Here is a 25,529-nt window from a genome sequence, read left to right as displayed (position 1 = left end):
CAAGCATACAATGACCTGCATGATATATTGCCCTGATGTACAAGCATACAATGACCTGTGTGATATATTGGCCTTATTTACAAGCATACAATGACCTTCATGATATCACCCTGACTTACAAGCATACCATGACCTGTGTCATATATTGCCCTGATTTACTAGTCCACAATGACCTGTGTGATATATTGCCCTGATTTACAAGCATACAATGACCTGTGTGATATATTGCCCTGATTTACAAGTCCACATCGACCTGTGTGATATTGCCCTGATTTACAAGTCCACAATGACCTGCGTGATATAGCCCTGATTTACAAGCATACAATGACCTGCATGATATATTGCCCTGATGTACAAGCATACAATGACCTGTGTGATATATTGGCCTTATTTACAAGCATACAATGACCTTCATGATATCACCCTGACTTACAAGCATACCATGACCTGTGTCATATATTGCCCTGATTTACTAGTCCACAATGACCTGTGTGATATATTGCCCTGACGTACAAGTCCATAATGACCTGCATGATATTGGCCTGATTTACAAGCATACAATGACCTGTGTGATATATTGCCCTGATTTACAAGCATACAATGACCTACGTGATATTGCCATGATTTACAAGCATACAATGACCTGTGTGATATATTGCCCTGATTTACTAGTCCACAATGACCTGTGTGATATATGCCCTGATTTACAAGTCCACAATGACATGTGTGATATTGCCCCGATGTACAAGTCCACAATGACCTGTGTGATATATTGCCCTGATTTACAAGTCCAAAATGTCCTGCATGATATTGCCCTGATTTACAAGCATACAATGACCTACGTAATATATTGCCAAGATTTACAAGCATACAATGACCTGCGTGATATCACCCTGATTTACAAGCATACAATGACCTGTGTGATATATTGCCCTGGTGTACAAGCATACAATGACCTGCATGATATATTGCTCTGATTTACAAGCATACAATGACCTGTGTGATATATTGCCCTGATTTACAAGTCCACAAAGACCTGTGCAGTATTGCCCTGATTTACAAGCATACAATGACCTACGTGATATATTGCCCTGATTTGCAAGCATACAATGATCTGTGTGATATAGCCCTGTCTTACAAGTACACAATGACCTATGTGATATCGCCTGATTTTATGCCCTGTTTTATAATTTTGTGATCATAGTCTGTGATGTAAGCTTGGGAATTACAATGATCGTAGCCTGTGTTATAAATTTGAGAGTTGTGTTAGGATTGATTGATACAAACTGTGCTGGACTAGATACACACAGAGTTATCTCCCTTGCATTGTGCCCTGACTGACTGCATTGATGAACTAACTGATTGATAGTGAGCATTGTGACACCCTCCCACATGCATCAAGGTATGCATGTTACAACTTGCCCTCCTGTGAACATAGTGTACGACAATGCACTGTTCCATGTTCATCAGACACAGTGCTGGGTGTCACAAGGTCAGTCCACTTGGAGGGGTGTCTGAATGCAAGTCGGGCCACACCCACAGTAAGCCGAGAGTCATGTGGGGACACGTTGGGCTACCTGTACAAGGGAGAATGTACATGTGAATGCCTGGGTAGAATGAATTACAGGCCTTGGGGAGAACGTGCAGCCCGGACTGAATAACTGGAAATATGAGGTTTATATGTGAGTTTATTCACTGTGAGATAGCAGAACCCTTTTATAGCAGAATCCTGTTGTATTAGGGCACCTGTTGATAGCAGAACCGTGGTGTTTGAGGGCACCTTTTTATAGCAGAACATTGTTATATTTGGGCACCTGTTGATAGCAAAACTCTGTTGTATTTCGGAACCTGTTGATAGCAGCACCCTGTTGAATAAGGACAGCTGTTGATAGCAATACACTGCTGTATTGGGGCACCTGTTGATAGCAACACACTGTTGTATTGGGGCACACATTGACAGTAACAACCTGTTGTATTTAGACACCTGCTAATAGCCATACCTTATAGGGGGCTTTGGTGCCACAAGTCTGTTGTTTTGAAGGCACCTATATATAAAACCACCTGTTCTACCATCACCCTGTTGTATACAGGCACCTGTATATATCACCACTATGTTGTATACAGGCAACTGTATATACCACCACCCTGTTGTATACAGGCTCCTGTATATACCACCACCCTGTTTAATACAGGTACCTGTAAATACCACCACTCTGTTGTATACAGGCTCCTGTATATACCACCACCCTGTTTAATACAGGTTCCTGTAAATACCACCACTCTGTTGTATACAGGCTCCTGTATATACCACCACCCTGTTGTATACAGGCTCCTGTAAATACCACCACCCTGTTGTATGCAGGCACCTGTATATACCACCACCCTGCTGTATACAGGCAGCTGTATACGTCACCACCCTGTTGTATACAGGCACCTGTATATACCACCACCCTGTTGTATACAGGCACCCATCTTCTGCATGAACCTTCCGATGCATGGCACGCAATGAGAAAGTGAGGCTGTGTGTTTTGTTTACCGAGAGGGACTCAGCCTGGCACACAGACCATGGCCCCTGCCCCCTGCCCTGACAACCCCCCCACCTCCCTCCCCCACTGCCTTCCCCTGACTGTGTGTGTCAACATCATGGCCACACAGACAGCACGAGCCCCACCACACAACCCAGCCCTGCTGTGGACACCAGTTCTCACCTTTAACCTCCTACCTGTAACCTCCGACCTGACAGACAACATGCTGAAAGTGGCAGAGAAACTAGTGCAATATTGAGATGTTCCGGTGCTTGCATACCTGGAGGACGCGGAGAGGGGAGGCGAGGGACAACTCAAGTAGGTGGCACTTCCAGTCCTTCCTTCTTCACTGTCCAGCATCCGTCTCTCTGAATAATCTCCAGTACCTATAGTGGTGTATATCAGTCTCTAATGCATTTAGTGGTGTATATCAGTCTCTAGTACATATAGTGGTGTATATCAGTCTCTAGTACATATAGTGGTGTATATCAGTCTCCAGTACATATAGTGGTGTATATCAGTCTCTGGTACATATAGTGGTGTATATCAATCTCTAGTACATATAGTGGTGTATATCAGTCTCTAGTACATATAGTGGTGTATATCAATATCTAGTACATATAGCGGTGTATATCAGTCTCTAGTACATATAGTGGTGTATATCAGTCTCTAGTACATATAGTGGTGTATATCAGTCTCTAGTACATATAGCGGTGTATATCAATATCTAGTACATATAGCGGTGTATATCAGTCTCTAGTACATATAGTGGTATATATCAGTCTCTAGTACATATAGCGGTGTATATCAATATCTAGTACATATAGTGATGTATATCAATATCTAGTACATATAGCGGTGTATATCAGTCTCTAGTACATATAGTGGTATATATCAGTCTCTAGTACATATAGTGGTGTATATCAGTCTCTAGTACATATAGTGGTATATATCAGTCTCTAGTACATATAGTGGTGTATATCAGTCTCTAGTACATATAGTGGTGTATATCAGTCTCTAGTACATATAGTGGTGTATATCAGTCTCTAGTACATATAGTGGTGGTGTATATCAATCTCTCCAGTACATATAGTGGTGTATATCAGTAGTACATATAGTGGTGTATATCAGTCTCTAGTACATATAGTGTGGTGTATATCAGTCTCCAGTACATATAGTGGTGTATATCAGTCTCCAGTACATATAGTGGTGTATATCAGTCTCTAGTACATACAGTGGTATATATCAGTCTCTAGTACATATAATGGTGTATATCAATCTCTAGTACATATAGTGGTGTATATCAGTCTCCAGTACATATAGTGGTGTATATCAGTCTCTAGTACATACAGTGGTATATATCAGTCTCCAGTACATATAGTGGTGTATATCAGTCTCCAGTACATATAGTGGTGTATATCAGCCTCTAGTACATACAGTGGTATATATCAGTCTCCAGTACATATAGTGGTGTATATCAGTCTCTAGTACATATAGTGGTGTATATCAGCCTCTAGTACATATAGTGGTATATATCAGTCTCTAGTACATATAATGGTGTATATCAGTCTCTAGTACATATAGTGGTGTATATCAGTCTCTAGTACATATAGTGGTGTATATCAATCTCCAGTACATATAGTGGTGTATATCAGTCTCCAGTACATATAGTGATGTATATCCGTCTCTAGTACATATAGTGCTGTATATCAGTCTCTAGTACATACAGTGGTATATATCAATCTCCAGTACATATAGTGGTGTATATCAATCTCCAGTACATATGGTGATGTATATCAATCTCTAGTACATATAGTGGTGTATATCAGTCTCCAGTACATACAGTGGTATATATCAATCTCCAGTACATATAGTGGTGTATATCAGACTCCAGTACATACAGTGGTATATATCAGTCTCCAGTACATATAGTGGTGTATATCAGTCTCCAGTACATATAGTGGTGTATATCAGTCTCCAGTACATATAGTGATGTATATCAATCTCTAGTACATATAGTGGTGTATATCAGTCTCCAGTACATATAGTGGTGTATATCAGTCTCTAGTACATATATGGTGTATATCAGTCTCTAGTACATATAGTGGTGTATATCAGTCTCTAGTACATATAGTGGTGTATATCAGTCTCCAGTACATATAGTGGTGTATATCAGTCTCTAGTACATATAGTGGTGTATATCAGTCTCCAGTACATATAGTGGTGTATATCAGTCTCTAGTACATATAGTGGTGTATATCAGTCTCTAGTACATATAGTGGTGTATATCAGTCTCTGGTACATATAGTGGTGTATATCAGTCTCTAGTACATATAGTGGTGTATATCAGTCTCTAGTACATATAGTGGTGTATATCAGTCTCTAGTACATATAGTGGTGTATATCAGTCTCCAGTACATATAGTGGTGTATATCAGTCTCTGGTACATATAGTGGTATATATCAGTCTCTAGTACATATAGTGGTGTATATCAGTCTCTAGTACATATAGTGGTGTATATCAGTCTCTAGTACATATAGTGGTGTATATCAGTCTCTAGTACATATAGTGGTGTATATCAGTCTCCAGTACATATAGTGGTGTATATCAGTCTCTAGTACATATAGTGGTGTATATCAGTCTCTAGTACATATAGTGGTGTATATCAGTCTCCAGTACATATAGTGGTGTATATCAGTCTCCAGTACATATAGTGGTGTATATCAGTCTCCAGTACATATAGTGGTGTATATCAATCTCCAGTACATATAGTGGTGTATATCAGTCTCTCCAGTACATATAGTGGTGTATATCAGTCTCTAGTACATATAGTGGTGTATATCAGTCTCTAGTACATAGTACATATAGTGGTGTATATCAGTCTCTAGTACATATAGTGGTGTATATCAGTCTCTAGTACATATAGTGGTATATCAGTCTCTAGTACATATAGTGGTATATATCAGTCTCTGGTACATATAGTGGTGTATATCAGTCTCTAGTACATATAGTGGTGTATATCAGTCTCTAGTACATATAGTGGTGTATATCAGTCTCTGGTACATATAGTGGTGTATATCAGTCTCTGGTACATATAGTGGTGTATATCAGTCTCTAGTACATATAGTGGTGTATATCAGTCTCTAGTACATATAGTGGTGTATATCAGTCTCTAGTACATATAGTGGTGTATATCAGTCTCCAGTACATATAGTGGTGTATATCAGTCTCTAGTACATATAGTGGTGTATATCAGTCTCTAGTACATATAGTGGTATATATCAGTCTCTAGTACATATAGTGGTGTATATCAGTCTCTAGTACATATAGTGGTGTATATCAATCTCTAGTACATATAGTGGTGTATATCAGTCTCCAGTACATATAGTGGTGTATATCAATCTCTAGTACATATAGTGGTGTACATCAGACTCCAGTACATATAGTGGTGTATATCAATCTCCAGTACATATAGTGGTGTATATCAGTCTCCAGTACATATAGTGGTGTATATCAATCTCTAGTACATATAGTGGTGTATATCAGTCTCTAGTACATATAGTGGTGTATATCAGTCTCTAGTACATATAGTGGTGTACATCAGACTCCAGTACATATAGTGGTGTATATCAATCTCCAGTACATATAGTGGTGTATATCAATCTCTAGTACATATAGTGGTGTATATCAGACTCCAGTACATATAGTGGTGTATATCAATCTCTAGTACATATATTGGTGTACATCAGACTCCAGTACATATAGTGGTGTATATCAGTCTCCAGTACATATAGTGGTGTATATCAATCTCCAGTACATATAGTGGTGTATATCAATCTCTAGTACATATAGTGGTGTATATAAATTTCCAGTACATATAGTCGTGTATATCAGTTTCTAGTACATATAGTGGTGTATATCCGTCTCTAGTACATATCCTGCAGTATATCAGTCTCTAGTACATATAGTGGTGTACATCAGACTCCAGTACATATAGTGGTGTATATCAGTCTCCAGTACATATAGTGGTGTATATCAGTCTCCAGTACATATAGTGGTGTATATCAGTCTCTAGTACATATAGTGGTGTACATCAGACTCCAGTACATATAGTGGTGTATATCAGTGCCCAGTACATATAGTGGTGTATATCAGTCTCTAGTACATATAGTGGTATATATCAGTCTCCAGTACATATAGTGGTGTATATCAGTCTCCAGTACATATAGTGGTGTATATCAGTCTCCAGTACATATAGTGGTGTATATCAATCTCTCTCTCTCTGACTCACTCACACACAGTACGTCTAACTATTTTCAAGGACTTTGTTGTTGGCGAGAATTTATCCTTAGTTGTTAGAAGTGGTGATGATTATTTTCACTTGACAAGTTTCTGATTGGTATCTTGCAGAAGTTCTGCAGTTTAGTTGTGACAGGTAAACATTGAGAGACCAGCAACTCCTTTAAGTCTTACATTCCACGTTCCACAAAGAGGATTGTGTTAATCTTGTTGGTCAGCTCTCAGGGAAGGTAATCAGATCAAGTTAATCTGCTTGACTTTGTGTGAGCATGTTATGGGACGTGTGTGTATTGGCAGGCCACTGTCCACGTCGCCCCAGGCGGACGTCCGTCCCCCCCTGGCGCGCGACACCATGAAGTCCTGCATGCACTCTGGACGTGTGGTCAGCTCAACTGGACAAACACTGAGTGACATCCACGTACAGTCCAGCCAGGGCACACCGATCTCCCTGACACAAGGCTGCTAATCCCCACAACACAAACTGACTGACACGCGACAAACTCACCTCTTGTCTTATTATAGGCTCAACTATCTGGAGACCAGATGAATTCTGCCGTTAGTTTATTTTCGCGTGGCCATTGGTGATCAGGCGATGTTGGACGCAGGCATGACGATGAGCGCGTGCCGCAGACTGAAGGCTGCATTCCAGCACAATCTGCGAGTTTGTCAACATAAATTCGTCTCATCAGTGTCAACAACCGCACACGGCATGAGGCAAAATACTCATCTTCGTCACTTGTTCCGTGAAGTCCTGGCACCTCGTGGCGCCACCACACGCTGCTGCTGCGATGGCCGACGACGCTTCTCCCCCGTAGCTGAGAGCATAAATTGCGACAGGCAGCTGTGGCTGGCCAGTTGCTGTGTGAGTGTTCCTGGAGGCACATCGTGAAGGCACATCGTGAAGGCACATCGTCATTCTGATGGTAGTGTGTGTTTTCTCCAGTCAGTGACCACTAACCCTAACCCTGATCAAGGAAGTCTTCTGTGGAATCTTGCTGTTTCCTCATCTGTGATCGAGCAGCCTTCGTCCAGCGTTTAGGGATCTGTTGTTAATACATGTGAGTTGGTGTGCGTCGGACGCTGAGTGAGCACTGATGTGTTGGTGATGTGACATGCAGGTTTAACTGGGGAGGTATACTTGGATGGGATACAATGTTGATGAAGGTTTGTCTCTTAACCCGGGAAGAATAAAAATATAACAGGTATTTATCTGACCTATTGAGGTAATAGGGTTGTTTTGGAGCTTGGAGATATAGGGTTGTGTCTCAGCTTGGGGAATATAGGGGTGTGTTACAGCTATAAGATACAAGGTTGTGTTTCAGCTATAAGATATACAGCTTGTAGGAGATACAAGGGGAATATTGTGTGTTACAGCTATCAGATATAGGGTTGTGTCTCAGCTATCAGATACAAGGTTGTGTTTCAGCTATAAGATATAAGGTTGTGTCTCAGCTTAGGAGATATAGGGTTGTGTCTCAGCTTGGGGAATATAGGGTTGTGTCTCAGTGATCAGATATAGGGTTGTGTCTCAGCTTAGGAGATTTAGGGTTGTGTCTCAGCTAGGATACATAGGGTTGTGTCTCAGCTAGGATACATAGGGTTGTGTCTCAGCTAGGAGATATAACGTTGTATCTCAGGAGATATAACGTTGTGTCTCAGGAGATATAGGGTTGTGTATCAGGAGATATAGGGTTGTGTCACAGCTTAGGAGATATAGGGTTGTGTCTCAGCTTGGAGACATAGGGTTGTGTCTCAGCTAGGAGACATAGGGTTGTGTCTCAGCTTGGAGATATAGGGTTGTGTCTCAGCTTAGGAGATATAGGGTTGTGTCTCAGCTTGGAGATATAGGGTTGTGTCTCAGCTAGGAGATATAGGGTTGTGTCTCAGCTTAGGAGATATAGGGTTGTGTCTCAGCTTAGGAGATATAGGGTTGTGTCTCAGCTTGGAGATATAGGGTTGTGTCCCAGCTAGGAGATATAGGGTTGTGTTACAGCTAGGAGACATAGGGTTGTGTCTCAGCTTGGAGATATAGGGTTGTGTCCCAGCTAGGAGATATAGGGTTGTGTCTCAGCTTGGAGATATAGGGTTGTGTCTCAGCTAGGAGATATAGGGTTGTATATAGGGTCTCAGGGAGATATAACGTTGTGTCTCAGGAGATATAGGGTTGGTTGTGTCTCAGGAGATATAGGGTTGTGTCTCAGCTTGGAGATATAGGGTTGTGTCTCAGCTAGGAGATATAGGGTTGTGTCTCAGCTAGGAGATATAGGGTTGTGTCTCAGCTTGGAGATATAGGGTTGTGTCTCAGCTAGGAGATATAGGGTTGTGTCTCAGCTAGGAGATATAGGGTTGTGTCTCAGCTAGGAGATATAGGGTTGTGTCTCAGCTTAGGAGATATAGGGTTGTGTCTCAGCTTGGAGATATAGATATAGGGGTTGTGTCTCAGCTTGGAGATATAGGGTTGTGTCTCAGCTAGGAGATATAGGGTTGTGTCTCAGCTTGGAGATATAGGGTTGTGTCTCAGCTAGGAGATATAGGGTTGTGTCTCAGCTAGGAGATATAGGGTTGTGTCTCAGCTTGGAGATATAGGGTTGTGTCTCAGCTAGGAGATATAACGTTGTATGTCAGGAGATATAACGTTGTGTCTCAGGAGATATAGGGTTGTGTCTCAGGAGATATAGGGTTGTGTCTCAGCTTGGAGATATAGGGTTGTGTCTCAGCTAGGAGATATAGGGTTGTGTCACAGCTAGGAGATATAGGGTTGTGTCTCAGCTTTGAGATACAGGGTTGTGTCTCAGCTAGGAGATATAGGGTTGTGTCTCAGCTTGGAGATATAGGGTTGTGTCTCAGCTAGGAGATATAGGGTTGTGTCTCAGCTAGGAGATATAGGGTTGTGTCTCAGCTTGGAGATATAGGGTTGTGTCTCAGCTTGGAGATATAGGGTTGTGTCTCAGCTAGGAGATATAGGGTTGTGTCTCAGCTAAAAGATATAGGGTTGTGTCTCAGCTAGGAGATATAGGGTTGTGTCTCAGCTAAGAGATATTGTGTCAGAGCACAGGACACACATGTCTGTTACAAGTCTATCTCGCATAATGGTACAGGCTATGGTGGAAGGTGTTCAGGTAAAGGCTGGAGATGAGGTCAAGCAGCAGCTGTCTGTCTGTGTTGGGGAGGGTACCATGCCGTGTTCACAGTCCAATCATCGTGTGAACACAGCTGGTGGTATCTTCTCTGATACGGAAATGATCTACAATGACTTCTCCCTACTTGGACGTACAATGATCTACAATGACTTCTCCCTACTTGGACGTACAATGGAGGACGACCGTTCATATATAGACTGACAAAGAATTGCAATGATTTCTCCTTGATACATGCAAGGATGTGGAATTACGATGATTTCTCCCTTCATGTTGCCTAGACAGGGAATTGCAATGATTTCTCCCTTGAAGACAAGAATGTATATTGTATTATATACGTGCTGATAGGGACGATAATGAATAGAGCCCTGAACAAGAATATGTATGTTTACCTTTTGTTCTGACCGTCGCTATTGGTAACCGGCAGTAACACAATATTATGTACTTATTCTTGTTTAGTGTTTTAAAGTCCATGCAGACATTAGAAACTTGTTAATGGTTCATTTCCGACCCGACTGTTCAGTACTGCGGTAAGCGGAGGTCGACAAGTACATGTTCATTATTTAAACAATGTGCGTTCAAACCAACACAATTTCTGACCAAATTTGAAATCTTTCAGTCATTCAAATATTTTAAAGTAATTCAGTCTATTCCAAGAATAAATTTATTAAAAATTTAGTTTGAGATCATATATATTTGGCAAATGACTTTATATTCCTGAGAAATAGCACAACATAAACAGGAGGCTGATACGACAGGTGTGCTTTAAATGAAGAAGAAAGTTGAGATATTGTCGGAGGAAGTCATACCCTACCATCCGATGTTGTGTATTTTCCAATTTACTCTGTCGTCGTGGTTACGTGTTTGCCGTGGGATTACGGTGGGTTGTGTGTTTAACGCGGGGAGCACCTCTTGGTCTGGTGAACATGACTTCATTTCAGCCTGAGGAATGAACTTTTGTAAAAGATTTACTTTTAGTGGTTTTCTGTGAGTTTTTCTGGGGTCTGCATGTGCGATGGAGTGTGTGCCTTTAAGCTCCCAGTCTGGACATGTTTACACAGCCGGCTTGGTCTCCGCGGCGGCGGTATTGTAGACTTCAATCAATGGCTTTATCAATACACTTTACTTACACACTGACCCGGTTACATACCTCACTGTAACTCCTCCACCTCACTATAACACTACACCCAAACAATCTCCCTCACTATAACACTGATCTGAACTCCTCAGCCTCAACATAACTCTGTCAAGACTGAACACCCTGTCTCTCACTATAACACTATACCCTGTCAGAACACCATGTGTATCTCTCTATAACACTATATTCAATCAGAACACCTCTACCTCTCTATAACACTATACCCAGTCAGAACACCCTGTACCTCACTATAACACTATATTCAATCAGAACACCTCTACCTCTCTATAACACTATACCCAGTCAGAACACCTTGTACCTCACTATAACACTATACCCAGTCAGAACACCCTGTCCCTCACTATAACACTATACCCAGTCAGAACACCATGTACCTCACTATAACACTATACCCAGTCAGAACACCCTCTACCTCACCATAACACTATACCCAGTCAGAACACCCTGTACCTCACTATAACACTATACCCAGTCAGAACACCCTGTACCTCACTATAACCATATATGCAGTCAGAACACCCTGTACCTCACTATAACACTATACCCAGTCAGAACACCCTCTGGGGCGGTGGGGTAGCCTAATGGTTAAAGCGTTGGCTCGTCACGTCGAAGACCCGGATTCGAATCCCCACATGGGTACAACGTGTGAAGCCCATTTCTGGTGTCCCCCGCCGTGATGTTGCTGGAATATTGCTAAAAGCGGCGTAAAACCAAACTCAGTCAGTCAGTCAGAACACCCTCTACCCCACTATAACTCTATACCCAGTCAGAACACCCTCTACCTCACTATAACACTATACGCAGTCAGAACACCCTCTACCTCTCTGTAACACTATATTCAATCAGAACACTCTCTACCTCACTATAACACTATACCCAGTCAGAACACCCTCTACCTCACTATAACACTATACCCAGTCAGAACACCCTCTACCTCACTATAACACTATACGCAGTCAGAACACCCTCTACCTCTCTGTAACACTATATTCAATCAGAACACCCTCTACCCCTCTGTAACACTATATTCAATCAGAACACCCTCTACCCCTCTGTAACACTATATTCAATCAGAACACCCTCTACCCCTCTGTAACACTATATTCAATCAGAACACCCTCTACCCCTCTGTAACACTATATTCAATCAGAACACCCTCTACCTCTCTGTAACACTATATTCAATCAGAACACCCTCTACCCTCTGTAACACTATATTCAATCAGAACACCCTCTACCCCTCTGTAACACTATATTCAATCAGAACACCCTCTACCTCACTGTAACACTATACCCAGTCAGAACACCCTCTACCCCTCTGTAACGCTATATTCAATCAGAACACCCTCTACCTCACTGTAACACTATACCAAGTCAGAACACCCTCTACCTCTCTGTAACACTATATTCAATCAGAACACCCTCTACCCCTCTGTAACACTATATTCAATCAGAACACCCTCTACCCCTCTGTAACACTATATTCAGTCAGAACACCCTCTACCTCTCTGTAACACTATATTCAATCAGAACACCCTCTACATCTCTGTAACACTATATTCAATCAGAACACCCTCTACCCCTCTGTAACACTATATTCAGTCAGAACACCCTCTACATCTCTGTAACGCTATATTCAATCAGAACACCCTCTACCTCACTGTAACACTATACCAAGTCAGAACACCCTCTACCTCTCTGTAACACTATATTCAATCAGAACACCCTCTACCTCACTGTAACTGTAAAGTCAGAACACCCTCTACCTTCTGTAACACTAGAACAATCAGAACACCCTCTACCCTCTCTGTAACACTATATTCAATCAGAACACCCTCTACCTCTGTGTGTAACACTATATTCAATCAGAACACAATCTACCCCTGTGTAACACTATATTCAATCAGAACACCCTCTACCTCACTGTAACACTATACCAAGTCAGAACACCCTCTACCCCTCTGTAACACTATATTCAATCAGAACACCCTCTACCTCTCTGTAACACTATATTCAATCAGAACACCCTCTACCTCTCTGTAACACTATATTCAATCAGAACACCCTCTACCCCTGTGTAACACTATATTCAATCAGAACACCCTCTACCTCACTGTAACACTATACCAAGTCAGAACACCCTCTACCCCTCTGTAACACTATATTCAATCAGAACACCCTCTACCCCTCTGTAACACTATATTCAATCAGAACACCCTCTACCCCTCTGTAACACTATATTCAATCAGAACACCCTCTACCCCTCTGTAACACTATATTCAATCAGAACACCCTCTACCTCTCTGTAACACTATATTCAATCAGAACACCCTCTACCCCTCTGTAACACTATATTCAATCAGAACACCCTCTACCCCTGTGTAACACTATATTCAATCAGAACACCCTCTACCTCACTGTAACACTATACCCAGTCAGAACACCTACCTATCTATAACTATAATATTCCTGCAATGAGTCTTTGTAACTTCCTCCATGGTTACATCAGTTCCCTAGCAACATGTGCTTGTCAGGAGGCAACAGGGGCTGACTTGGTGCTCACAGTATCAGTCACAGGTTTGTCTTGAATGGATTCCTTTGCTTCCAGATCTGTGTTCTGTAGTGTGGTGTTAAACAAACTCACAAACAAAATGCATTACTTCCCTCCACAAACTAGTGTTTTAGTGTTATATAGAGGTATAAATGGTGTTAAAAGGTGTCTCATAGTGCAATATTACGAGCTATACTGAGTTAGATATATTCTAATAGTGTGATATACGGAGGCACAGTGTTACATTGAGGTATAGCATTAGAGCTAGGTACACTTTGATAGTGTGATATACTAAAGCTTGTAATATAGCACTATATAAGACTATAAATTTATATGCCTCTCTATTACACTATAGCTTGTAATATAGCACTATATAAGACTATAAATTTATATGCCTCTCTATTACACTATAGCTTGTAATATAGCACTATATAAGACTATAAATTTATATGCCTCTCTATTACACTATAGCTTGTAATATAGCACTATATAAGACTATAAATTTACATGCCTTTCTATTACACTATAGCTTGTAATATAGCACTATATAACTATAAATTTACATGCCTTTCTATTAAGATATAAGGCTATAAATTTACATGCCTTTCTATTACACTATAGCTTGTAATATAGCACTATATAAGGCTATAAATTTATATGCCTTTCTATTACACTATAGCTTGTAACATAGCACTATATAAGGCTATAAATTTACATGCCTTTCTATTACACTATAGCTATTACACTATAGCTTGTAATATAGCACTATATAAGACTATAAATTTATCTGCCTCTCTATTACACTATAGCTTGTAACATAGCACTATATAAGACTATAAATTTACATTTATTACACTATAGCCTATGGCACTATATAAGACTATAAATTACATGCCTTTACACTATAGCTTGTAACATAGCACTATATAAGGACTATAAATTTATCTGCCTCTCTATTACACTATAGCTTGTAACATAGCACTATATAAGACTATAAATTTATCTGCCTCTCTATTACACTATAGCTTGTAACATAGCACTATATAAGACTATAAATTTATCTGCCTCTCTATTACACTATAGCTTGTAACATAGCACTATATAAGGCTATAAATTTATCTGCCTCTCTATTACACTATAGCTTGTAACATAGCACTATATAAGACTATAAATTTATCTGCCTCTCTATTACACTATAGCTTGTAACATAGCACTATATAAGACTATAAATTTATCTGCCTTTCTATTACACTATAGCTTGTAACATAGCACTATATAAGACTATAAATTTATCTGCCTCTCTATTACACTATAACACTATGGCTTGTAACTTAGCACTATATATAAAACTATAAATTTATATGCCTCTCTATTACACTATAAGGGGCGGTGGGGTAGCCTAGTGGTTAAAGCGTTCGCTCGTCACGCCGACCCGGATTCGATTCCCCACATGGGTACAATATGTGAAGCCCATTGCTGGTGTCCCCTGCCGTGATATTGCTGCAATATTGCTAAAATCGGCGTAAAACAAAACTCACTCACTCTATTACACTATAAGGGGTGGTGGGGTAGCCTAATGGTTAAAGCGTTGGCTCGTCACGCCGAAGACCCGGGTTCGAATCCCCTCATGGGTTACAATGTGTGAAGCTTATTTCTGGTGTCCCCCGCCGTGATGTTGCTGGAATATTGCTAAAAGCGGCGTAAAACCAAACTTACTCAGTCTGTCAGTATTACACTTTTGCTTGTAACATAGCACTGTATAAGACTATAAATTTATATACCTCTATGTTACACAATATTACACTGAAGAACGCTGTAACACACCATAACACTATGTAACACTCAATAACACTATGTACCTCAATATTATATATGATAATTATATGTTTTATTATAGCTCGTAATATCGCTCTATATAAGACACTTTAACTTTATATGCCTCTTTATAACACCATAACACAATACCTCAGTATAACACCATAACACAATACCTCAGTATAACACCATAATGCGATACCTCAGTATAACACCATAACACAATACCTCAGTGTAACACAATGATTCTCTACAATAGTGGGGCGGTGTGGTAGTACGGTGGTTTAAGCGCTCGCTCATCAGGCCGTAGACTCTACAATACAGTGAGACAAACAGCGGCCCTACAACATGGTCTGTCAAACATAGTTTAAGGTAAACTTGTACAAGTTGTACAGTGGCCTCAATATTCAATGATGCTACGTCAGCAGAAATTGTACGTAACTGACGCCAGAAAGATCTTGCCATTATGACAAAACAGTTTATTGAACTGGAGGACAATGAGTGAGGTGCACACGGCAACTGTGTAACCACAACACATGAACTGTGTACAGTGTATGCTGTACAGGCAACATGCACACAATCAGCCTTTTCCAGGAAGCCACTCCTCTACTTCCATGAAATATAATCAATTGTGAAGATTAGAAATTACACAACATACAGGTCTGTCATGATTAGGAATAGACCAGATTAGACACAAAGCTGGCATATCTGAAACAGCTCATGCAACACAGCTTGTCATCATCAGAAATAGATCTGTTCATGTACTTGACCTTCTATTTAGGTTCTAAGTTCAAACAGGAAAAACTGATTGTACCTGTCTGGCAGCTACCAAGTCACTATGCAATATCAATATCTTAAATTTAGAATACTGACATATCACATTTACTATAGTTTTATATTGTAGATATAAACTGGTAATATATGCACAGGGTGAAATAGTCCTAGGGACACAGGGGTGATATAGAGACACAGGGTGATATAGAGACACAGGGTGAAATAAGGACACAGGGTGATATATAGGGACACAGGGTGATATAGAGACACAGGGTGATATAGGGACACAGGGGTGATATAGGGACACAGGGTGATATAGGGACACCGGGTGATATAGAGACACAGGGTGATATAGAGACACAGGGTGATATAGGGTCACAGGGTGATATAGAGACACAGGGTGATATAGAGACAGGGGTGATATAGGGACACAGGGTGATATAGGGACACAGGGTGATATAGGGACAGGGGGTGATATAGGGACACAGGGTGATATAGGGGCACAGGGTGATATAGAGACAGGGGGTGATATAGGGACACAGGGTGATATAGGGACACAGGGTGATATAGAGACACAGGGTGATATAGGGACACAGGGTGATATAGGGACACGGGGTGATATAGGGACACAGGGTGATATAGGGACACGGGGTGATATAGGGACACAGGGTGATATAGGGACACAGGGTGATATAGAGACAGGGGGTGATATAGGGACACAGGGTGATATAGGGACACAGGGTGATATAGAGACACAGGGTGATATAGGGACACAGGGTGATATAGGGACACAGGGTGATATAGGGACACGGGGTGATAAAGAGACACGGGGTGATATAGGGACACAGGGTGATATAGGGACACAGGGTGATATAGACACAGGGTATATAGGGACACAGGGTGATATAGGGACACAGGGTGATATAGGGACACGGGGTGATATAGGGACACGGGTGATATAGGGACACAGGGTGATATAGGGACACAGGGTGATATAGGGACACAGGGTGATATAGAGACACAGGGTGATATAGAGACACAGGGTGATATAGAGACACAGGGTGATATAGGGTCACAGGGTGATATAGGGACAGGGGTGATATAGGGAAACAGGGTGATATAGGGACACAGGGTGATATAGGGACACAGGGTGATATAGAGACACAGGGTGATATAGGGTCACAGGGTGATATAGAGACACAGGGTGATATAGGGACACAGGGTGATATAGAGACAGGGGGTGATATAGGGACAGGGGGTGATATAGAGACACCGGGTGATATAGGGACAGGGGTGATATAGAGACAGGGGTGATATAGAGACAGGGGTGATATAGGGACACAGGGTGATATAGGGACAGGGGTGATATAGGGACACAGGGTGATATAGGGACACAGGGTGATATAGAGACACGGGTGATATAGAGACAGGGGTGATATAGGGAGACACGGGTGATATAGAGACAGGGGTGATATAGGGACACAGGGTGATATAGGGACACAGGGTGATATAGGGACACAGGGTGATATAGGAACACAGGGTGATATAGGGACAGGGGTGATATAGAGACACCGGGTGATATAGGGACACAGGGTGATATAGAGACACAGGGGTGATATAGGGTCACAGGGTGATATAGAGACACAGGGTGATATAGAGACAGGGGGTGATATAGGGACAGGGGTGATATAGGGACACAGGGTGATATAGAGACACCGGGTGATATAGGGTCACAGGGTGATATAGAGACAGGGGGTGATATAGGGACACAGGTAGATATAGGGACACAGGGTGATATAGGGACACAGGTAGATATAGGGACACAGGGTGATATAGGGACACAGGGTGATATATAGTTGCTGCAGGGACTAAGGTAATATACATGGCCGTCTGTCAGTTGGTATCAGCCGCTCTCCATGTCCATTACAGGCAGTGAAGGCAGGTCCCCCACCCTACTCACCCCACCCTACTCTCCCCCACCATCATCACCAACCACTCACTCAATCCTCTGATAGCTGCATGCACCCGGAATAGAGGAAAGCATCCTCACAGATTTATATATAAACACCATAAACAGTAAGAGCTGGTGTACCGTTAAAATGTTGATTCCTCGCTATACCAACACCCCTCACTATAACACTGTCCTAGGTAACACAGCAACTCGCTTCCTAGTACAAGTACCAGCCTGTCAAGTCACATGACAGCTATTTATAGACACCATGTCACACTCTCACTGTCAATCGGATCGGGAGAGGACTTTGAAGGGGGCTGATGGTTCTCTCGATGCAGGTAAACAGCTTCTCATCTCTTGTTACAGGTGAGAGTCTGCCCCCATTTCACCTGTTTCCACCTGTATTCACCTGTAATCAGACTTGTCAGGGAGGTTACTTTAAATAAGTGTTGGCTGCAGATCACAGGCCAACTTGTCAAGTGATTGACTTCTGGAGTTGTTGTAAGGTTTAATGAGTTGTTTCCGGGTGATGGAGACTATGTGTTGTAGTGGTGGGCAGGTAGTGTAGCATGGTGTCTCTAATGAAGCACACCATCACAATAGATAGAATAGAGGAGATGTCATCAATTAAATATCTTACTGTTCCATGTAGGGCGTACATAAAATGGGTATGAGTAGGGGTACATGTAGTGCTGTACATCTAGGTGGGTACATCCTATCAATTCAGATAATTGATACATCTGTTTGGGTACATGCATCATGGGGGCACATCTGGTGGGGCACGTCTGGTGGGGTACATCTGATTCGTACATATGGTTGGGTAGATGAAGTGGGTAGGCTTGATGGGGGTATGTCTTGTGGCTACATTTGGTAGGGTACATTTAGTGTTTAACATCTAGGTTTATACTTCTAGTGGGGTATGTCTGTGGGTATATCAAGTGGGATGTATCTGGTGGGGTGTATCTATGGGTTTACATCTGGTGGGTATATCTGTGAGTATATCTAGTGGGTATGTCTGTGAGTATATCTAGTGGGGTATATCTGATGGATATATCTAGTGGGTATATCTGTGAGTATATCTAGTGGGTATGTCTGTGAGTATATCTAGTGGGGTATATCTGGTGAATATATCTAGTGGGTTACATCTGGTGAATGTATCTAGTGGGTTACATCTGGTGAATATATCTAGTGGGGTATATCTGGTGAATATATCTAGTGGTGTACATCTGGTGAATATATCTAGTGGTGTACATCTGGTGAATATATCTAGTGGGGTATATCTGGTGAATATATCTAGTGGTGTACATCTGGTGAATATATCTAGTGGTGTACATCTGGTGAATATATCTAGTGGTGTACATCTGGTGAATATATCTAGTGGGGTATATCTGGTGAATATATCTAGTGGTGTACATCTGGTGAATATATCTAGTGGGTTACATCTGGTGAATATATCTAGTGGGTTACATCTGGTGAATATATTTAGTGGGGTATATCTGGTGAATGTATCTAGTGGGTTACATCTAGTGAATGTATCTAGTGGGTTACATCTGGTGAATATATTTAGTGGGGTATATCTGGTGAATATATCTAGTGGGGTATATCTGGTGAATATATCTAGTGGGGTATTTCTGGTGAATATATCTACTGGGGTATATCTGGTGAATATATCTAGTGGGGTATATCTGGTGAATATATCTAGTGGGGTATATCTATTGGGGTATATCTAGTGGGGTTTATCTGGTGAATATATCTAGTGGGGTATATCTGGTGAATTTTGGGGTATATCTAGTGGTGAATATGTCTAGTGGGGTATATCTGGTGAATATATCTAGCGGTGTATATCTAGTGGGGTATATATGGTGGATATATCTACTGGGGTACATCTGAATATATCTAGTGGGGTATATCTGGTGAATATATCTAGTGGGGTATATCTGGTGAATATATCTAGTTGGGTACATCTGGTGAATATATCTAGTGGGGTATATCTGGTGAATTTATCTAGTGGGGTATATCTGGTGAATATATCTAGTGGTGTATATTTAGTGGGGTATATCTGGTGAATATATCTAGTGGGGTATATCTGGTGAATATATCTAGTGGTGTATATCTAGTGGGGCACATCTGGTGGATATATCTAGTGGGGTATATCTGGTGAATATATCTAGTGGGGTATATCTGGTGAATATATCTAGTGGGACATATCTAGTGGGGTATATCTGGTGAATATATCTAGTGGGGTATATCTGGTGGATATATCTAGCGGTGTATATCTAGTGGGGTATATCTGGTGAATATATCTAGTGGGGTATATCTGGTGGATATATCTAGCGGTGTATATCTAGTGGTATATAACTGGTGAATATATCTAGCTGGGTATATCTTGTGAATATATCTAGCTGTGTATATCTAGTGGGGTATATCTGGTGAATATATCTAGCGGTGTATATCTAGTGGGGTATATCTGGTGGATATATCTAGTGGGGTATATCTGGTGAATATATCTAGCGGTGTATATGTAGTGGGGTATATCTGGTGAATATATCTAGTGGGGTATATCTGGTGGATATATCTAGCGGTGTATATCTAGTGGGGTATATCTGGTGAATATATCTAGTGGGCTACATCTGGTGAATATATATAGTGGGGTTTATCGGGTAGGTACCTAGTGGGGTACATCTTGTGAATATATCTAGTGGGGCACATCTGGTGAATATATCTAGTGGGGCACATCTAGCGAATATATCTAGTGGGATATATCTAGGGGGTTTCATCTGCTGAATATATCTAGTGGGGTACATCTGGTGGATATATCTAGTGGGGTACACCTGGTGCATGTTACTAGTGGGTGTATCTATTGGAGCATATCTGGAGGATGTCTTGAGTGAGGTACATTTTGAAACATGGTATACACCTATATATCCACTCATAATGTACAACTGCAAACTTTAACAGCTTTATGCTTTAGAAAGTTGAGAACTTGTATACAAGACACTATATATGCATTCTTCTGAGGGATCATTGTTGCCCAAGACGTGATATTGATTGTTCAACAGCCGCTACAGATTACAAGGAAGCTATTGATGTGGCTGCAGGTGCCCAGAAGAGATTTTATTCCACTTAACTCAGTTTGACGCTCGAGGAATTCATGGCTGATTCCGAGTCCAGTTGATACATGCCACCCAGCTGTGACAGGGAGCTGGTTCACAGAGTAGTGCCTGAAATAAAGCAGGTTCACTAACTGCTGACTCAGCAGGCTTTCTTTACTTCCTTCCTTAACGTACCACCACTGTTGGCTGTTTCTACAGTCCTCAATCCCATAGAACATACTGGGATGAGGCGGAACTACAGCTACAACAGGCCTAGAACCAGCCATTAACTTACCGTACCGCCACTGTTGGCTGTTTCTCCAGTCCTCATTCTCATAGAACATACTGGGATGAGGCGGAACTACAGCTACAACAGGACTAGAACCAGCCATTAACTTACCGTACCGCCACTGTTGGCTGTTTCTCCAGTCCTCATTCTCATAGAACATACTGGGATGAGGCGGAACTACAGCTACAACAGGCCTAGAACCAGCCATTAACTTACCGTACCGCCACTGTTGGCTGTTTCTACATTCCTCAATCCCATAGAACATACTGGGATGAGGTTGAAAAAACACTACAAGAGGACTAGAATTAGCTGTAACTTTAGCTCAATTGGGCTAATCTTTGGTTGACATTTGGAGGTTGATTTTAGCAATCGTATCTACTTGTTGATGCTGTATCAGGAGGGGACAGTAGCCTGGGTTCTGTAATGTGCATCGTGTATGTGGCCACCTGGTGTCTGTGGGCTTGTGTTGCCAAACACCCAGGTTCAGTTTCCTGCTTGGATACAATGTGTGAAGCCCATACAGGAACTAGTGGTGTTCCGTTGATCGAAAATAGGCGAAAATCTATCAAACGAAGGATTAAAAATAATTATCGATTGTAAAAAACTTATTTTTGAATAATCAGAATTTTGTTGTTTTAGTATAACACACTTGAATGAAGTAAACTAACCATTAGATTTGATTAATATTCACCAACAAACATGCACTCAACAGCGTAAAGCAATGCACATTTTAAAATTTTGACCACTTTTATTGTTTAAATCCAATTCCAGTGTCTTTCTTGCATGTGTGCATTTCATTGCATGACAGTATTAGTTATGAAACACATTAATTAGAAAAAACTGGTGAACAATCCTTAAAATTGGTGAATTACATTAAAAATGTATATATTTCGATTATAATCGATAATCATTCAACAGAAATCCTCTGATAATCGATAGTGGATTTGGGTTCCGATTCCCAACACTATCTGGAACATTGTTAAAGTGGCGTGAAGCTGTACTCTATATATATATAATGCTGACAGACTTGTTGAATATGTGGGGTGCAGTGATGTACTTAGTGTATATTTCTACATGGTGTGTGTGTATATATATACTGCTGACGGTTCACACTATCTGGGGTTGTGTTACTCAACTATCTGTATATCAGTTGGCAGTGTGTCAAACAGCAGTCACGGCTTGTCTGATCCACCACCATTGCCCTGGGTATGTCATATGGTGGTTATAACACTGTAGATGGTGTGTGATACAGTGGTTAAATAATGTGTTACTGGTTATAAAATGGGTGGCAGGTGTGTGATACACCTATATATATAGAAAACCGAGAGAGAGGCGAGCTGGTGTCTGATATAGTGGTGATACACATGTTGCTATTGTGTGATTAGGTGGTTATAACACCTGTTGGATGTGTTTATAGTGTTATAGCATGTGTGTTATATAGTGGTTATAACACATGCTGGATGTGTTTGTAGTGGTTATAACATGTCACAAGTGTGATATACGGTGGTTATAACATGATGGATGTTTTGTAGTGGTTATAACATGTATGTGGTTATACAATGGTTATAATGTGGATGTTTTGCAGTGGTTATAACATATTGCAAGTGGTTGCATGCGGTTATAACATGCTGGATGTTTTGTAGTGGTTATAACATGTCACAGGTGTGTTGTCCAGTGGTTATAACACATGTCGGATGTGTTTGTAGTGGTTATAATATGGTGCAAGTGTGATAAACAGTGGTTATAAACACATGCTGCAGGTGTGTAATTCAGTGGCTCTAACACATTTAGGTGTGTTATACAGTGGTTATAACATGGTGCAAGTGTTTTAAACAGTGGTTATAAACACATGCTGCAGGTGTGTAATTCAGTGGCTCTAACACATTTAGGTGTGTTATACAGTGGTTATAACATGGTGCAAGTGTTTTAAACAGTGGTTATAAACACATGCTGCAGGTGTGTAATTCAGTGGCTCTAACACATTTAGGTGTGTTATACAGTGGTTATAACATGGTGCAAGTGTTTTAAACAGTGGTTATAAACACATGCTGCAGGTGTGTAATTCAGTGGCTCTAACACATTTAGGTGTGTTATACAGTGGTTATAACATGGTGTAAGTGTTTTAAATAGTGGTTATAAACACATGCTGCAGGTGTGTAATTCAGTGGCTCCAACACATTTAGGTGTGTTATACAGTGGTTATAACATGGTGCAGGTGTCGATTGAATATGTTATGAACAAATCTGTGCGTGTAGTTTAATGTTTTGACACAAGACAGGAATGTATACCTATAATGTGTACTTAAATGTAAGAGATCTCAAGTGCAGTATTTCAACATTAAACAACCTGTTCATGAATTCTATGACACGCAGCAGAGGTGTCCCTACGACAATATCATAAAAGATATCTGTACATTAGATGTGTTATAACACGTTACGTCTGTGGGTGTACAGATCTGCCCACAGTGTGGAGCAAGTGTACCTTTGGTAACTGGGGTATTAGCTGACTAACTTGAAGTATGTAGGACGTTATACAGGGAGCTGTTCCAACTTGTGCTCTGATTTCCGAGTCAGCACTACGAAGGGCTGTATATAACGACCACCTGACTGGGTAGGGCTTGCCAACATACACTTGCCACATTCTTTAACCAGGAAGGGTACAGGTTGGCGGTCTGCCAAGGCAAGGAAACACCCCTCTTTATCAGCTTGGAATAGTCCATTATCAGGGTAGGGCAAGTCCATGTTGACAGAAAAGGGTGGGAAGGTGGAAATGCTTGCTGAAGCATGAAGATTATGTATTTACATTACCTACTACTGTTTGCACTAGGATGTTACAGAGGGGGGGGGGTGTCACACGACTGAGCTGATTTTCTTCCTGTTGTATTGGGCAATATCTGTGCTCTTGTTACTTTGTGCAGTATTTTTTTATGATGAAGTACAATGCTATGATGTTATCACCTCTTATCGTCTTTCCTACTTCCCAACAACTCATAATGATATCTGATCAGAGGGGAGATGATGGGGGTACATCAGGGAGAAGAGGTCAAGTTGAGGCAGGAGGGGGCAGGTGTGGTCTGGAATCGAGGGGAGGGTGAGACTTAGTACACAGTTGAGTACATATTTGTCATCCAATTCAGAAAAAGCGAGGGTGGTTAAACCAGGGCAGCTTATGACCGTAATCAAAGGGCTGAGTTGGTCAGTGTCTACACAATCACAGGTTTAGGTATTTTAATCTTTATCCACATAGCACGGTTGTTAGGTATCAGGTGTTACGACATTCATTCCCAAAATGTTTGATCTACATGACGTTTGACGTATTGACATGTTTGACATACTGAGAGCATGTTCTCGCAGCATACCAGGTTGATACAGGTTTTATCTGCCAAGTGGCCACGCCCAGATTGTGGTGTCACTGCACAATACAAGCAGGCAGACAGGTGGGACTCTCGGTAGCCTTCATAGTACTTTCTATACAAATAAACCTCCAACAATACGCCATGACTCAGTTGATATGGACTTTGGTTTTTAAGTCACATGACCAGAGTTACCACCTACCAGTGTCGTATATCCCGACCTGCGTAGTGGTGTACGGATATCTCACCCTGGCAGATTAATTGAGTTGTGAGTGTGGGCGAGGTAGGTAGTGTCTGGTTTGTGATCGGGATCACAGTGTGTTCTGCCCAGCACAAGTTCACTCAACATGAACTGTCTCAGTTTATGTGTTTTTCAGCTTTTGTATATCTTAAATGTTTTCTTCATGTTTGTGAATGACTTCACACCACTTTGCCTGTAAATATGTTGTTGATGTACAAGTTGATCACTTTATGCTGGTAGTTTTGTTTTGGTGTTTCTGCTATACTCACTCACTGTCTCACTGTCATGTCATAAATTGCTTGATAACATGTTCCGATTGGTTCTAGAACTGTTTTACATGCACGG

The 25,529-nt window shown here is 41.2% G+C and overlaps 1 protein-coding gene across 1 annotated transcript in view; it reads left to right on the top strand.

Moving 5' to 3' along the window:
- Positions 1 to 25,529, top strand: part of LOC124265690 (DNA-directed RNA polymerases I, II, and III subunit RPABC3-like) — a 53,078-nt gene that overhangs the window by 13,487 nt on the left and 14,062 nt on the right. The window lies entirely within an intron of this gene.

The sequence above is a fragment of the Haliotis rubra genome, unplaced genomic scaffold (genome assembly GCF_003918875.1).
Source record: "Haliotis rubra isolate DU_JTF1 unplaced genomic scaffold, ASM391887v1 Scf1215, whole genome shotgun sequence".
NCBI classification, from domain to species: Eukaryota; Metazoa; Mollusca; class Gastropoda; order Lepetellida; family Haliotidae; genus Haliotis; species Haliotis rubra.
Note: the sequence above shows the minus strand (reverse complement) of the source record. Positions and strands in the feature narration are given on the sequence as shown.